A 14907-nucleotide genomic window follows, 5' to 3' on the forward strand; every position below is an offset into this window, starting at 1 on the left:
AACAGGAGTTTAGAAGTAATAAATGTTATACTTCAGCTTTTGGATATATATAGATTTGCAAGTAAAATGTAGTCAAAATTATTAAATATTTTCCATTGAACGTAAAATCCTCTATAAAAAGTTGTAAAATATTTTAGCATTAAAAAATTAGTAAAATTTTTTACAAAAATACAGAGTGACTTCCCTTACTGCATTTGGTGGCTAAGTCACCAGTCTAATGGGCTGGGCAATCGATGGCCAAAGCAACTACTTCGATGATCACCGGAGCCACCGCTCTAGTGACTAGTATTGAGGGCTTGGCCACTAGAGCAGCCACTCTGACGATGGTTGCTGGCATTTCAATCACCAGAGACACCATTTTGCGACCGGTGTTGGAGATTCAATAACCAAAGTTGTAATTCCAGTGATAGGAGACACCGTTTTAGCTACTAGTGATGGCGGTCCGATCAGCGGATAGACTACTTTGGCAACGATCACTTGAGCTACCAATTTTGGTCGTTTACTTGAAAAATTTTACTTGTCATACCAAACATTTGTAAAATATTTTAGGTTTAAAAATATTTAAATTCACAACAAACGAGCTTTATCACACATCATAGTTTACTTTTTCTTAAGTATATAGTGGAGTTATTAAATACAAAAGTGAAATTTGAGAGAAAAACTAGAATACTAAAGTCATTGCTCTCCATCCAAGCGATTTGTTGAGAATTTGAGTATTGAATTAGTCTCTTTGAAAATTAGGGGTAAGCCTATGAATCACTTTGTGCACTATGTGAGATTTTTTAGTCACAAGAGACCAAAATGGCTTTCCCCCTTCTCTTCCCTTTATCAACAGTATGTTATAAAACTATATATATATATATATATATATATATCATCCAAACATGATTTTGACATATCAAGCCATGTTCTAAAACAAAAATTATAGTTGAAAGCAATCTGTATACAAATTATTCAATTTCTAGATCACCTTGAGAATGTCTAGGGCGATATAGGGCTGGATCCCCTAGGAAAAAAATGTTACAACATTAGGTGCCATTACATCCTTCCATGTCTCACCAACCAGAACATTGGCAATCGGTTTTATATGGAGAATTTGAAGTATTTCATTAGGTTAATAGGATATTGAAGAAAGTAAGCAATTTACGCCATCAATGATTGATTTACAGATAATTAGTTTAGAAATATTTACTCTGCTGATATGATGTAGTCAAGTTTGTTGCTTCACCTGTCTGGACAATATGTGCCAGATATTATTATTGTTATTTTTTTTTTATCTGAAATACTTCAAAACTTCATTGAAACTAATAAAATAATAATACATCATTCAAAAGAGCTTGTTTAATAAAACAAGGACTCTCTTCTAACCAAATAGAAAAGTCATCGATGCCTAGAGCGTATTTAGCTAAAAGATAAGCCGGTCTATTGGCTTGCCGACGAACATGGGAAAAATCCACTTGGCGAAAATTGTGGGAATAAGAATGTTTCTAGGAGTTGAGTTTTATTAAATTTGATTCTAAGTGTATTTTTTGGTTTTTTTTAAAAATCAAAATTAAGCGTATTATTTAGGATACGTTTAAGAATACTTTCATTTGAAAGATAAGGTTCATGGATCCTTTAAATAGGCTTGTAATATGCAAAACAAAAAGAACAATTCGCTTTCAATAAAATTGACATTTTTATTTATAGTAGATTATGTAGTCCTAGCTAGAACGATATTTAGGTTTTTCACGTTTTCTGTTTTGTGTGAGATGGACATATATAGTTATAGATCAACAATGCGAGTAAAAGGGATCAGAGAAGGGCAGAGAGCCAAAGCGAAGAGCTTCCAACATTTAGTTTTATTATTTCAATTATATTTTAACTCATAATAAGGGTACAAATCTGACATGCCATCTTAAATGCACATACAAATCTCAATACTTAGTAATGTTAAAACACAATTTTTTTCACAACTGCTGAGTTGAAAAGTAGTTACTGATTTTCATATGAGTCCACCAACAACCATGATGATGCCAAGTGAGTAAGAACCACTTGGTCACAGTACTTATTTATAGGCCACACTTTCGCCAAGTAACTTTATTGTATATTCTTTATTGTTAATAACTTGCAATGTCAAAATGTTGGAAGAAAAATTGTAAAAGACTTATTGTATATATTTGTGTTTAACGATCCCATTCTTGTGATGCATGGAAGAACCTATGGAGTCTGGCTTTTTCTGGGACATTGAGAACGAAGGGTGTCCGTATTGAGTACAAGTGGGCTTCTCACCACAGAATGCCCATATTTCCATATGATTGCACCAGATATGATTGGCTGTTGTGCTATGTTTGGACCATAGACCTGCACTCAAAACGATTTTTTATCTCCAATGGCAGAGAATGACAACACTGATGGTACCGCAGTAACATCAATAGAGGCTGGCATGTATGTACTAAGAGTGTAGAGTTTGGAAAATCTGCAGAAAAAACAATCTGCACGACTTTTGATCAGTCGAGTCTAATTCTCGATCGATCGAGTCAGGCAAAAATGCACAGTAACTTCTGTAGTTAACTTGATTCCAACTGTACATAAATTACACACTTTAAGCAAGTCTAAAACATAACTAGACACCTGTTTTGATCATGGTTTGCTAACAATACATATTAGAGTTCTAATACATTCATTCCTAAGTACTTAGAACCTAACAAAGAGTGTAGGTTGAGTTTGGTGGGCCAACATTGGTGACTGTCCTAGTGAATACAGCCTTAATCTGCTGGCCATCTTCCATGGCAACAGAGCATGAGGGATAGTTAAGGTTCCATGCTCTTCCAGGCGTTGAGGTAATGCAAAAGCTGCTGTTACCTCCGTTGATGAGTCTTAACGTGGTGGTATTGTAGCCTTGCATGCACAGGAAGTTTATTTAGTCTGCCTCATATGCATCATAGACGAGCCCAGGGTCTACGGCTTGGAATGGGTTGATGTGACCGGATCCATAAGCAAATTCAAGGTCTTCATGCTTCTTGGGGTCCACAATATAAGCTATTCATGACAAAAGTTAGGTCACTGAGAGAGAATAAACGATGATTTATAATGTTATTCATCAGTGTGGCTAATTTCTTTCATTGTCTATAAGGTTCAATGCTTCCAACAAAACAGTATAGCAAGGCATGTTTAATCTTTCTGCCATTTTCTTGGGTTTTGTCATGTCTGTTTTTAAACCTTTTGTAGTAAAATTAGGGGAATTTAACATTTTCTATAAGGCAATAGTCTTTAACATAATCATGTTCTAGAAGTCAAGTTTGTTACTTCACCTGTGGTCATAAGGGCAGATTTAATGGCAGCAGGTGACCAGTTCGGATGGGCAGCCTTAACATAGGCAGCTGCACCACTAGTGTGAAGGCAAGACATTGATGTACCAGAAATTATGTTGAATTTGACACTCCTAGTGTCTTCCTGGTCCACGGAAGGTAGAGCCACAGGAGACCAAGCAGCAAGAATATCTACTCCAGGGGCTGTGAGATCAAGCTACATATATATCATCCAAACATAATTTAACATATTAAGCCACGTTCTAAAACTAAAACTAAAATTATAGATGAAAAAAATTTTGTAAACTATGTACTCATTTTCTGATCACCTTGAGAATGTCTGGGGCGATAGGGTTAGGTCCCCTAGATGAAAATGATACAACGTAAGGTGCCATGACATCCTTCCATGTCTCACCAACCAGAATAGTGGCAATCGGAAATCTATCAAGGGTTCAAAGTATTTCATTAGGATATCGAAGTAAGTAAGCAATTTATGCCATCAATGATTTAATTAAAGATAATTAGTATAGCAATTTATTTACTCTGTTGATTAGATGTAGTTTAAAATTTTAAGGCCATCTTCAACACTAATTATTGTTGCTGGCAACGAGAAGCTGAAAGCAAAATCAGTAAATGATGAGTCAGCCATAACGGTTCCCACACCATTGGATAATAGGATGCTAGCGCCATCGACAGCTCCTTCACAGAAAACAATCTTTCCTTGTACTTTGTATGAATTCAGGGCACCATAAAAAGAACCTCTTGAAATATCCGGGTCAGCACCAGCAGAGTAGTTTGCAGCATCTCCACCCCAAATCAAGGGAAATGATGTTCCATTGAGATTGAAGCTACTAATGGAGAGACCCTTCATTAGATCGTTCAAAGAATTAGTAAAGATTACTCTATGGGAATAATATCTTTTGAATATATTAACTTCAACCAAAAAATCACAGTAAAGGCTTGTCCATTGCCAAGCACAACTTGAGCAACAAATTTTCTGTCAATGGTGCTCGCAGCAACAGTTAATATCCAAGGTGCATGATTAGCAACGGATAATGGGAAAGGTCCTGAGTTTCCAGCAGTAGCTGAGGTCAAGATGCCATTTTTCATGGCATGGAATGACCCAATAGCCAATGGGTCTTCAAAGTATGGTGAAAACCCGTCAAAACCAATGGAAACGGAAATAATATCAACTCCGTCTGCTATTGTATCGTCAAATGCTGCTAGGACGTCTGCTGAGTAATACCCAGATGACCAGCAACCTTTGTACATTGCAATCCTTGAACCAGGAACTCCACCTCTTGCAGTTCCTTCAGCTAGCCCAAAGTAGCTGGCTCCAGCTACCTCCCTCCCTGCAGCTCTTGAGGATGTATGGGTTCCTTGACCCTCAGAATCCCTTGGGGATTTGATGTCTGTTATGTCATAGGACTTCACTGTTGTAGTAACGGGCTCCAATGATCTTGCTGTGATTTTAAAATTCTGTGAGTAGCTATCTGAGATGAATGCCTAAAAGATGAATGTTAATTTATTATTTCTTTAGTTTGTGCCTCAAGTTATGTAATAGTTACATGTGCCCCCTGTCCAAAAAGTTTCTAAGACAATCACTTAGGAGTTTGTGTCCCTGGTATAGAAAATCTTCAAAATGTAGTGACTGATCTTTATTTCTGTCAATTAGGATTGAAACCTTTTTTAGTTGTTGGTTATCTTCCATTAAGACAACAAACTCCACAATAGGCCTAATAATCATTGCCTTCATACAATCACCAGCGTGTCCAATTTATTTTTTCTTTGAAATTTTCTCAATCGCATTAGTTCTTATTCATCTAATGAGTAATATGTTTCTACGCATGGCAATGCACATAAGCACAAGGCTAAAGGAGAGCTCACTTGTTGCAGGTGAAGTTGGCTCCTTGGTATTTACCCTTCTATTTACTAGGTGGAGAGCCGAGCCCTTCATCGTTGAAGCTATCAGATTCTGGCCAGATTCCTGCAACACAACAAATGTGGAAAAACTTCAAATTTGAGCATTCGCTTTGTTATTTACTCTGTTAACGTGTATAGTGTTATGGGCTTTATGCCCAACTAGATTACTTGTATAGCACACATTCTTGTACTACACATTTACTTGTACTGCACTCCTATGTCTTCTATATAAAGGCATACATGTATATTCTTTAGTTGAGAAATACAATACAATCATTCAGTATTTCTAACATGGTATCAGAGCTACTGCTCTGACATTTTCTTAGCAGTCTTGTCTTTATTGGTGTTACTCCATTCTCAACATCGTTTATGCCATCACAGCAGCCGCAGCAGTTTTTCGCCGTAGAACCTCCAACTTCTTCCAGTCGTTGTCCTTGGGTTCCGGACCTATAGCCGCCGTCATTGAGGAGTCCCGCACCACACAGACCACTGCACTTAGTGTCTCCGCCGTGCATCTTGCTCCGATAACCATTTTTCAAGTACCACAGTGATCGTCTCATCCCGATCTACTCAATTGTGGAAACCTCGAAGTCATCGAAGCCAGCACGCACCCTCATGCGCCACCCAAATATTCTGCATTGAAGCTCACGCGCCCCACGCGCCGATTGCCTTCTTCACGCGCCTCTACGCACCGATTGCCTTCCTCACACACCTCCACGCACTTGCACGCGCCGAATTTTGCACCTGCTGATGTCAGCCCTAGGTGACGTCATCAACTGACATCAGCGTCCATTCACTTGCTGACGTCACCTACCACATCATCATTGACCAGGTGTTGACCCGCGTTGACTTTGACTGAAGGTTGCCTTTGACCGTTGACTTTTCTCCAGGGTTGACTTTTTTGCTGTCCAGGTGCTCCTTACCCAGTTTTCTGCATAGATTTCATTTTTGTAGTCTATTTTTTGCATATTTTGCTTCTATATGAAGAATAAGGATAGGTCTTCTTCTTGTTGCAATAATCGTCGTCGACAATCCAGCAAACATTTTTGCAATTTTTGTAAACGTTTTGGCCACAAAATTGAGATTTGCTATCATCGCAACAAATAAGCTGTTTCAATTTCTGTTGCTACTATTGCTAACACTAAGAGTGTCCAACCAATGACTCCCGTCTATGCACAGTCTAAGTCTTCAGGTCCCACTTTCACCATGTCCACAGATGACCTTAAAAACATCATCGCCAATGACATTCGTATGGTTGGTGATGCATCTTATTCCTCTTCTCTCTCAGCTTTATCTGGTATGTCTCCTTCCTCTTGGCTTATGGATTCTGCTTGTTTCAATCACCTGACACCTCACTCGTCCTTATTTTTTGAACTTAAACCTGCACCACACTCTCTTAATATTCGCACAGTAAATGGTTCCACAATGTCTGGTCATAATATAAGTTCTGTTTTGACCTTCAACCTCTCTGTTCCTGGGGTCTTTAATGTTTCTAACCTTTCTTACAATTTGTTTTCTGTGGGACAATTAGCTGAGTTGGGTTATCGCATTATATTTGATTATTCTTGGTGTATTGTGCAGGATTCAAGGACGGGATAGGAGTTTAGGACTGGTCCCAGAGTTGGGCGTATGTTTCCCATGGACAACCTTCGTCTTCCACTTGTTGCTCCCGTTTCTGTTGCCGCAGCTACTACAGTTTCTTCTATTCCTTCCCTTGCACTTTGGCATGCTCGACTTGGTCACGCATCTTCTTCTCGTGTACGACAATTGGCTTCTAGAGGTTTGTTAGGTTCAGTCTCTACGGAAAATTTTGATTGTGTTTCATGTCAGTTAGGAAAACAACCAGTTTTGCCTTTCAATACTTGTGAATCAATATCCACTAATATCTTTGACCTTATTCATTTTGATATTTGGGGACCTTCTTTTGTCTCTAGTATTGGTGGATCTCGGTATTTTGTTGTCTTTGTTGATGATTACTCTCGCTATAACCGGATTTTAATATGAAACATCGTTCTGAATTATTGCAAGTATATTCTAATTTTGCAAAAAAGAATGAAACCCAATTTTCCAAATGTATCAAAAATTTTCGATCTGATAATGCTCTTGAGTACACTCAATATACTTTCCAAGCTGTTTTGCATTCCTATGGCACTATTCATCAACTAACTTGTCCAGGTACCTCTCAGCAAAATGGTAGAGCCGAACGAAAACTTCGTCATATTCTTGACACTGTTCGTGCTCTCCTTCTCTCTGCCAAAGTTCCTGCTCCTTTTTGGGGCGAAGCTGCTCTTTATGCTGTTCGTGCTATTAATCGCATTCCTAGTCCTGTCATCCAAAATCAAACTCCATATGAGCGCCTTTTTGGGTCACTTCCAAACTATCACCACCTTCGTGCCTTCGGTTCTGCTTGTTTCGTTCTTCTTCAACCACATGAGCATAACAAACTTGAGCCTAGGTCAAGGCTTTGTTATTTTCTTGGCTATGGCGAAACTCAAAAGGGGTATCAGCATTATGATCCTGTTTCTCATCGTCTTTGTCTCTCCTGTAATGTTTTCTTTTGGGAACATCGCATCTTGTCGAGCTCTCTCACTTTCGTGCTTTTCTGTCTTCCTCCTCTATCTTAGATCTATTTCCAGATGAGGCACATATTCCTTCTGTAGCTGCTCCTGACCCTCCTGTAGCTGCTCCTGACCCTCCTGTAGCTGCTCCTGACCCTCCTGTAGCTGCTCCTGACCCTCCTATAGCAGCTCCTGATCCTCTTGTAGCTGCTCCTGACCCTCCTGTAGCAGCTCCTGATCCTCTTGTAGCTGCTCCTGATTCTCCTGTAGACTTTTTTGTCCAACCACTAGATATCCTTGATCCATTTCCTAGTTCCCCCTCTAATGAACAGGTGGAAGATGAACCGGTCGAAGACGAGCTGCCTAACCCTGAGCTTGGGTCCCCTGCTCCTGCTCTACCTGAAGATCTTGCACAAGACATTCCACCTCGTCACTTAACTTGGGTAAGATTCATTCCTGCACATTTACTTGACTATCATTGTTACACTGCCCTTGCTACACTGCACGAACCTCACACCTATCGTAAGGCTTCCACTGACCCTTTATGGCAAATTGTAATAAAAGAGGAACTTGATGCATTATCTAAAAACCATACTTGGGACTTGGTCACTCTTCCTCCTGGGAAATCGGTGGTTGGTTGTAAGTGGATCTACAAGATTAAGACTCGTTCTGATGGGTCCATTGAGCGCTACAAAGCTTGTCTTGTTGCAAAAAGTTTTACACAGGAGTATAGGATTGATTATGAAGAGACCTTTGCTCTGGTTGCTCATATTTCATCTGTTCGTGCCCTCTTAGCTGTTGTTGTTTCCAGTAAATGGGATCTTTTCTAAATGGATGTCAAAAATGCATTCCTTAATGGGGATTAAGTGAAGAAGTTTATATGCAACCTCCTCCTGGTCTCTCTGTTGAAGCAAACAAGGTTTGTCACCTTCGGCGTGCACTTTATGGCCTTAAACAAGCTCCACAAGCTTGGTTTGCCAAATTCAGCTCTACTATCTCTCGCTTGGGTTACATGCCCAGTCATTATGATTCTGCCTTATTTCTTCGCCGCACTAACAAATGCACTATTTTACTTCTATATGTGGATGATATGATCATAACTAGTGATGACCTCAATGGCATTCAAGAACCCAAGGATTTTCATAGTCGACAATTTGAGATGAAAGATCTTGGATATCTCAACTACTTCTTGGGTCTTGAAATCACTCATTCTACAAATGGACTTTACATTACTCAAGCCAAGTATGCCTCTGAACTCTTGTCTCAAGCTAGACTTACTGATAGCAAGACTGTTAACACTCTAGTTGAGCTTAATGCACATCTGACTCCCTCAGGAGGGAAACTATTGTCTAATCCCTCTCTTTACAGATGCTTAGTTAGCAGCCTAGTTTATCTCATTGTTACTCGTTCAGACATTTCCTATGCTGTTCACCAGATGAGCCAGTATCTATTTGCTCCATGATCGACTCACTATACTACTGTTCTGCGCATTCTTCGATTCCTAAAGGGCACTCTCTTCCATGGTCTTTTCTACTCTGCTCAATCTCCTCTTGCTCTCCATACTTTTTCTGATGCTGATTGGGCAAGAGATCCCACTGATCGTAGGTCTACCACTATTTATTACTTTCTTCTTGGTTCTTCTCTAATTTCTTGACGAAGCAAGAAACAAACTCATGTGGCCCGCTCCAGTACTGAAGTAGAATATCGTGCCCTTGCTGATACCACATCCGAGCTTCTTTGGCTACGATGGCTTCTCAAAGACTTAGGTGTGTCTACATCCTTTGCTACTCCTATTTATTGTGACAACAAGAGTGCCATTCATATTACTCACAATGATGCCTTCCATGAACAGACTAAACACATCGAGATCGATTGTCATTTTATCCGTTATCATCTTGTCCATGGTGCTCTCAAGCTAATCTTAGTCTCCTCTACAGATCAACTTGTAGATATCTTCACCAAGTCACATCCTAAGGGACACCTTCATACTTTGGTTGACAACCTCAAGTTGGTCTCACATCCACCTTGAATTTGAGGGGGGCTATTAACGTGTATAGTGTTATGGGCTTTAGGCCCAACTAGATTACTTGTATAGCACACATTCTTGTACTACATACTTATACTGCACTCCTATGCCTCCTATATAAAGGCACACATGTATTTTCTTTAGTTGGGAAATACAATACAATCATTCAGTATTTCTAACATATTCAAAGCAAAACGGTGACAATTGTGCACTTAATATAATAACCTGTGTCAAGAAGCCCAATAATGACATCTCCTTCTTAAGGGCTTCCAACTTTGCCTTTGGAGGGGAAACCCATGAAGTCCCATGACCTTGTAGTGTGAAGATTTAGTCTGTGGTTTGGAAGTACTGAAATCACACCTTCCATTTCTGCAATACATTTCAACTGCTTTTAGCACACAAACGGTAGTAAAATTTTATTCCTTGCCACTAGTTGGACACTCACCTGCGAATTTTTCAACTTCTTCATCAGTTAATTTAGCTGCAAATCCATTAAAACTCTTCCCGTAACTATAGATTAGTGACTCTTTTGCTGTCGAAGCACTGCAATTGGAAAAAGAGAGAAAGAGAGAGAGAGAGAGGAATATGCTTGAGTTAATTCAAAAGTTAAAGCTGTTATGGGAAGGGATTTATATTTGGAATGACATATTTAACAATATGAATATAGTTAAGCCTTTTAGGTGGTTTCCAGTTATAAAAGTGATGACATTGAAGTGTAATTCTGTCTTGGAGTGTAAACTGGAAGTCTCTTGATTATTATACGAGTTAAAAATGTCACATTGCTCACACTTCGCAGCTCAATCTAAAATTTTCTCCAAACATGTCCAAGATCATGTCCAAGATCACTATTTGGTTCCTGTTGACACATCTCAAATAACTACTCGTACGTTAGCATGCACCATAATACCTTGATAGATATAAGTTGCCTTTGCATTACCACATATCAGCTTCTAGAGACCCTAGCATGGTTATTAGTTATTACATTAACTGAACATTGCTTTTAATTGCCATAGTTCTGAACTATTAGAACTCCTAACACTAATTATAGGGTGTTAACTAGAAAACTTGTGCAAAACTATGACATTATATAAGTAGTGACAGGCTAAAAGTTGTAACACCTTCCAAGTACACTCTCTAGCATGGAATGGTGCGATGATGCGGCAGAAAAATCTCCTTGAAGCTTGTCTCCCATGTATACAATGTGAACCTGTATGCAACACAAACTCCTTAATAAAGAAACCATGTTGAATTACTTTGGACATTAAAAAGACTAAATTTAAACTATGAAAACCAATGTACCTTCCTTTCCTGGCTATGGCAACTCATCACAAGAGCTGCAAGCAATAATGTGTGCAAAAGAATATGTAGCACTGCCTTGGCCATTGGTATTGAACTTGGTTCAACTGTAACGGTGTTAAGTTGATGCCTTAATTACGAGATAAAACTCTTAAGGTATTTATACAAGAAATGAAAACTTGAAATATCCGCTTGCTGTTTCTACCATCATTTGTCACGCTTTTTTGTTGTTTCTGTGTTGTTTTTGTCACCAAATTATGTTTAAAAAAACATTATATGAAGAGGTTATTATTGCCGATTTAAAAATTATCAAATAAATAAACAGTTTATATTATTTTTTTAGTCTCACTAGCTCAGAAACTATGTACAATTATTTAGGCGTGCCGTCAAGTCGGTCAAGATAATTGTCCGATAATCACTATTTTTTTTTTCTCTCTTTCTTTGTATAATAATAATCTGATTATCATCTGGTAAATTCGGTACACTTATCTTTGTGGGTTCCGTCAAGTAAGAGAAATGTTTAGCTTTGTTTAACCTTTAATTTTTTTTTTTTTTTTAATGGAATGAAAGACTTGCATGTGTCAAGCAGAATAAGATACGGCCACTCTGTGTTAGTGTATGTTGTCCTCTCCCCATGTACTATGATTAGGAGTGTAAGTGGTCACCAGACCACAAAAACCGCATCAAAATCACTCGCAAAATGGCATAATCAAATCTCACCGTATGGTGCAGTGCAATTTGCAGTTTTATAACAAGAAAATTGCACAAACCGCACCACACCACACCCTCTCTATAGTCTATATATTAATATATTTATTTTTTAGGATAAACGATTGTAGTTGCTCATTTTTTTTAGAAGCCCAGCAGGAGGAGGAAGCCCAACAACGTGGGCAGAAGAAAGTGGGATGGAAACACCATTAAACCCAAGTGACAGGAATAATGGATCATAGGTCCCTAAAGCAAACAAATGGACCCTGAAGAAGTAAATGGGCCTAAGAAGGCCCGGAAAGAAAGAAATAGCAAACTCATGGACAATATGGATGTAGAAAAGCGAGAATGAGCCACAACTGCCATAGCATTAGCTCAATAATTTAAAAATTGGCTCAAAATAAAGGGAAAAAATCATTTTTTGACTAGGCAGGAAAAACTCAAAATTTGAATAATATACTAGCTTCAAACCACATCTTATACACCGTACCGCACATGTAACCACACAATGAGGTGCAGTGCGATTATAATTTTGGTTAAACTCTAAACCATACCGCACCATACTGCACTGCGCATGTGACCGCAAAAATTAGGTGTGATATGGTTATAGTTTTGGCTAAACTACAACGCAAAATGCAATGCTAAAAATGGACCAAAATTGCACCGCACCATGAACACCCCCAACTATGATTTGATTGCAAACTTAACGAGTTGCAGAAAATATGAGTATATTGTATGTCAAAACACAATTGTTATCCCTAACTATGTATTAGATTCCAATTCAATTTCTAAACTATCTATTATATTTTGTTTATATGATTTTTTTTTTTTTTTACATGACGTTTTTAGATTTATTTTTTTCAAAGCCCAAAATTTTGTTTATAAATTATATCGTTAAATAATTAAAAAGCGCACTTATAATTGAAATGATTTTTAATAGTTAGATAGACATCATGTATAACTTACATAAATTTATATTATTAGGTAATTATCCCCAAAATTATATTGCCTATATTATAGTTTTTACACACATTTTTATGAGGGGAATATAAATTATTACATAAAGGATCATTTTGTAAACCGCCTAAATAAAATTCTTACTACCTAAGTTAATATAAACTACCATTATTAGGGGAAAAAAAAAACCAAAGATATATAACATAACTTATTAAATTATTCAAATGAAATTTTGTCAAGAAATCATTTAAATCAACCATCAAATATATGGCATACCCTAGAAACCATCAAATATATGGCTTTTAAAAAATAATAGATTTAAATTGACATACTAAGAATAACTATATAAAAAAATAATAAAGAAATGATAAGAGGCAAATCTTCTTGTAAATTTTTGTAAAGTTGAATATGGATAATGACATAAAGATTATTCAAAATATAAGTATATTACATGTCTTGTCATTTTTTGTGCGATGCATCTAAATATGATGTATATGTGATGCAAATCTTTGTTCATTATTTCAAATTTTGAAATTTGGGTGGTAAAAAATTTTAAAAAAAAAAACCCTACAACTGCTAGAACAAATTAATGGAGAAGAGGATAGTAAATCAAAATTAGTGTTACCTAATATTCTTTCTACTATCTTCATTATTGCAATAAATCCAATGAAACACACCTAAGGAATTTTTTTGAGTGTTGAAAAGCCATTTATGAATGAAGTTTACAAATAAAATAGTATTCTTCAACATTTGTTCTTCTACATGAACATGACCATGACCATCTTTGTTTTATTTTATTTTTTCAATCCTTCTTATAGTCATTTTATCAAACACGTGAGTGAAAATGTAGAACTGCAAATATTGGGATTACCTTTAGCATCAAAACAGAGAGCAAATCATTTTGCTTGGTAACAATTCATTGTAAAAGAGAAAAAAATATAAATTAATGGACGAAATTTAGCTACAAAATTGGTTGTAGCCTAAGGCTACAACTCAATATCTTTTTATTGAAGGTGAATTTTGACAAATCCACCGTTGGATTATATTTTTTCTTATATCCTCCATGTTCGCAAGATTTCTTGAAAATTAAATATCAATAACCATGTCATCAATAAATTGTTTAAATTACAAGTTTTTGTAGTTTAAAATTATGCATAAAAGATAAGCTTAATCATATAGTAAATAATATCCGATTAACATAAAATTTGACATGTGTATCAAAAGCGTAAGGAACATGCAATTCATAGTTAGATTTTCAAAATATATAGTAATGTTAATTTTTTTAAAGGAAGTTGTAGCGTTAAGATACAATCAATTTTATAACTAAACTTTATCCTAAAATAAAACACATAATACTCCAATATATAAAACACACTTGAAATACCATATGGTTTTAAGGAACAAAGCAATATCCCCACTCAAGAGTATATACTTGATGCTTTGAAATAAGCTTCTTCTTCTTCTTTTTTTTGGCAAGAGCTAAATCCAAAACCATTCTTCTTCTAGTTAAGAGCGGTAGAGGATGTCAAACGGTACCATTCCTCCTCCGGTTAAGAGTGATAGAGGATGTCTAGCTGTTCATATATCATCTCTTTGATTTTTTAGGGATGGTAACAACTAAATAGGTATGAATTGGTTGGGTTCAATGAGGAGAGGAAGATGTAAGAAATGAGGAGAGGGAGAGTTTGACACATTAAAGAGCTTACATGAAAAGTTGAAAACAGTGGATAGAGGGAGTCATGGGTGTTATATATGGACGTTGAAGTGAAAACAATGAAATCATTAAAATAATAATAATTGAAAAAGAATGGAAATAAAATAATTTTTTTTATTAATGGAAAGAAAATAATGACATAGCCACTAATGTAGCTCAACAAAAGTATAGCAACAATAAATACTACGCTTCAGCTTTTAAATATAACTAGTCGCAGACTCGCGCGTTAGACGTGATAAATTTTTTTTATGATAGTGTTATTATTTTGAATATTTTTCAATGTATTACTACTTAAGCTGCATTATATATGTATGACCAATATATTATAGGATCCATGATGATAGGAGGTTTTGGTCTTGGAATTAGATGTGGAAAGTTCTGGCAATGATGCCTTAAGCTATAAATACTAGAATCCTAATTTACACCATACTATTT

General features: G+C 36.8%; 1 pseudogene; it reads right to left on the reverse strand.

Annotated features, from left to right (window-relative positions):
• Nucleotides 1-2146: 2146 nt before the first annotated feature.
• On the reverse strand, nt 2147-11180 carry LOC142612090 (cucumisin-like; annotated as a pseudogene).
• Between the last annotated feature and the right edge of the window lie 3727 nt (nt 11181-14907).

This window comes from Castanea sativa, chromosome 10, assembly GCF_040712315.1.
Source record: "Castanea sativa cultivar Marrone di Chiusa Pesio chromosome 10, ASM4071231v1".
NCBI classification, from domain to species: domain Eukaryota; kingdom Viridiplantae; phylum Streptophyta; class Magnoliopsida; order Fagales; family Fagaceae; genus Castanea; species Castanea sativa.